Below are 3,963 nucleotides of genomic sequence, written 5' to 3' on the forward strand. Positions count from 1 at the left end.
GGTGTTTGAACAGAAAAGTAGCAGAGACGACTCCACCATGAACTCATTCTATATCTCTTTACATGTTTTTGATCCAAGAATGTAAATGTATTGCTGTACTTTGCTACAAATACAACTTAAATATTTACTCCTGTGATAAAGCAACATCCATATATATAGATAGAGATATAGCTATAGATAGATAGATAGATAGATAGATAGATAGATAGATAGATAGATAGATAGATAGATAGATAGATAGATAGATAGATAGATAGATAGATAGATAGATAGATAGATAGATAGATAGATAGATAGATAGATAGATAGATGAAGATAGAGTTGCAGAGAGAGACTGAGATATAGAGATATAGAGTTATAGAGATATGGATATATATCTAGAGAGAGAGATACAGTGATGTAGATATAGATAAAGCTATAAAGCTATGGATACAGATATAGCAATGTAGATAGAAATATAGATAGAGATGTAGCAAGACATATAGAGATAGCGAGACAGATAATAGGAAACGTTTTCAGTTTGTGTGTTATGGACAGAAGCTGGTGGAGGATACAAGTTTCCTGGAGGGTGGTTGTGATAATCCAGCCTCCAGGCTCAGCTGGGTGAAGCAGTTTATTGTTTAGTGATGAAATTAACACAAAAGAACGGCGGTAACACAAAGAAAACGGTTCTGGTGGATGCTGCTAAATCAAAGAACCAAATGAAACCAAATGACAGTGAACAAAGTTCTCAAACTAGTTAAACAGAAAAAGAACAACTGAACTCCTTAGCCAAACATCAACACAATACCAACACCCACAACCAACAAAAGAAACTAAACAAAACAAAACACACATTACAGAAAACACAAGATGCAAATCACCACCCATCAGAGGCTACGGAACACGAGGAACTGAAGTTACAATCAACGTAAACCATCTAGACAGTTTTTAGTTTTAGCTGCTGGTTTCTTGAATTTCCCTTGGGATCAATAAAGTACCTACCAACCTAAAGTCGTCACCAAGTATCGGTTAACTTCTTCACTAAGATAGCAGCTGCCAACCAAAGCTACAACAAACACAAAGACACAAGAGGCACCAGGTTGAGCTGTTCACATTAAATCCCAGCCACCCCGACTGACAGTTTGGTTGAGGGTTTATATCTGGTGATGATTGTATGGGTCTTGTTGGAGAAGGTTGTGAACCGATCCGACGGGTTGGGAGGTGGATAGAACCAAGGCTGAGAGCAGGTCTGGAGGTCATCAGCCAGCTGTAGGGTAGAGTGCAGTAAGATGAGCCACTGCTTGTTCCTGGAAAACCAGGGAGGTCATTGAACCAAATATTTCTAAAGAGGCATCCATTCGACTCTTCCAGTGAAGAGAAGGAGCACGTGGAGGAAGAGGTGAGCACATTTTAGTTAACAAAACAGTGTTCTTGCTGTTCAAAGGAATTTTTTCACATTTGTGGTTTTATGAGAGTTGAGTCTGAACAGTTATTGAGACTTCTGGAACTATTTCACACATGTGTTAGTGCATTAGTGAGCTACAATGTGAGGCTAAAATGTTAGCATGAAGTTAGCTCTAAGCTGCCTGGATGAAGCACTTGTGTTAAAATGGTGGCAGTGAAGGTCGGGGCCACCCATGATTATTGGTAAATAATGACATTACTGTAATTCTATATCATATTTTTACATTTTATAACCAAAATGATTTTGATTCTGAGACCAGTGGAAGACAGACAGAGCTTCAACTTCTTTTAAGGGTTTGTAGAGAGCTGTAGAAGTAAAGGACGGGAAGTCCATGTGTCAGGAGGCAGATGAAGATCAACAGAATGAATTTTAAAAAATAAACTATAAGTAACCAGAACAGGGTTCAAGAGAGCAGGATCTAACCACCAGGTCTTAGATGAACAAATGGAGACAGAGCTTGCATTATATGAGGTACAGACATATTTTCTCCAAAGGCTCAATTTACCCCTTGCTGGGGGCAAGTTGAGATAAGAAAACACTTTTTTTCGAAAGCCATATTTTAAAAACTGTTAAGATCCAAACCAATCATTCCCATGGATGCCCCACATCCTGAAGTATATGTACATGTTTTGTTTTTAGATATTACTGTCATGCCTCCTGGGCTGCACAGTGGCTTGCTGGTTAGCACTTTCACCTTGCAACTAGAAGATCCCCGGTTCGTGTCCTGGTCCAGGGATCTTTCTGCATGGAGTTTGCATGTTCTCCCTGTGCATGGTGGGTTTTCTCTGGGTTCTCCAGCTTCCTCCCACAGTCCAACTAAACTAAACTGTCTGTAGGTGTGAGTGTGATTGTTCGTCTGTACCTGTAGCCCTGTGATAGATTGGTGACCTGTCAAGAGTGTTCCTTGCGTTCACCCTAAGTCAGCTGGGATCAGCTCCAGCCCCCCGTGACCCTAATGAGGATTAAATGGTGTATAGATGATGGATGGATGGATGTCATGCCTTCACTGTAATGATACCTCATGTAAAAAGTGACTCATTTTACCCCACTCTCCACTAATCAGTTCAGTCTCCTCACTGATGCTGCACAAAGTCCACCAAAGAAACAAGACGGAACACAGTCACCGTCCATGAATCCATCCATAACAATACCAATGAAAGCCAAATTAACTGTGCATTTTGTTACAACTTTACATGAAAAAGAGTCTGCAAACCCTCCAACCAACAGGAATCCACATTTACCACAGAATCACAGATGGCACAACCCTGAGAAAAACAAGTTTTCACAATTGACTGATCTTACTCCATCAGATGGTTTGTTCAAGAAAACAGAACAAAGCTTCCGTCTGTGTACAGATGTGGGAACATGGAGGGGAAAGGGCCAATTATGTGGTTAAAACAAGAGAATAAGCAACATTTCTATCTTTCCCTGGTTGTTTTATGTTGCCCAGCTCGGCCAAGTGAGTTGTGATCAGTTTGCACAAGTAAACGGCTGATTTCTGAGTAAGTCTGACAGTGATGTAACTCAGGGATAGTAAAGCAGAACTCCTGAGTAAACGCTGACGTCTGTGCTGAGTTATTGCAGACGGGTATCGCTTGAGGAAATGATTTCACAGCATTTACGACAACGCAAACTCTTTTCTCCCCCTGGCTACTTGTCTCGACAACACCTCACAACAATGGCAGGGAGATCCACACTGAGACATTCACAATAATATATTTACACGTAAATAATTATCACTGTAGTCTCACCTTAATATGTACTACTCTAGTAGATTTTTACATCAATTTGTAGATTTTATCCAAAAAATGTAATTCAATCGGGTATGTTCATGCCTTAAATAACACTAAATGCAATTTTTTTGTTTTGTTAGGTTACTTTAGAACACTGTTCATCCTCTTTTTTCCTTGATTATTGTTTGTGATCTTATTTCTTGAATTTTGTTTCTCATTTAGCATTTGCTTTATTGAAAAGCACTGTGTAACTGTTTTCGAAAGGCAAACAAAACCTCTCTGCTGTGTATGTACCACAATCTACCCTGCAGTTCAGTTTTTCATTATGTAGTTATATTTTCGCATTTTTAAGCTACTTGATGCTATAAAAGCAGTGTCTACTCATCTCTACGTCAATAAACTGTATTTATTTCCCTGTTTTTAGCAGCTGTTTCTACATTTTGACAGTGAATAAAAGGCTGTTAAAAAGCAATACGTAATGCTACCAGTGCGTCAAGACTCTGTGGAGCCTCCAGCCAATCAAAGCTCACCATTTTGGGCGGACTTTTTGAACAAGTCGAAGAGCTGCTCGCCGATTGGCTAACAGGAACGTCATTCAGAGGGGGCTTGTCTCTTGTAATAAACGGTTTATTCCCCCATCCGGTGCCATTCATCGAGTGCTTCTTGATTGTTGGTGCTAAATATGATAATTTAGTTTGAAACTAAACAAAAAAAGACACAAAAATAGTAAATGTTGGCTTTATTTTGTTCCGTTAAACCCGAAAGGAGGAGAGGCTTGTCTCG

Source organism: Amphiprion ocellaris, chromosome 17, assembly GCF_022539595.1.
Source record: "Amphiprion ocellaris isolate individual 3 ecotype Okinawa chromosome 17, ASM2253959v1, whole genome shotgun sequence".
NCBI classification, from domain to species: domain Eukaryota; kingdom Metazoa; phylum Chordata; class Actinopteri; family Pomacentridae; genus Amphiprion; species Amphiprion ocellaris.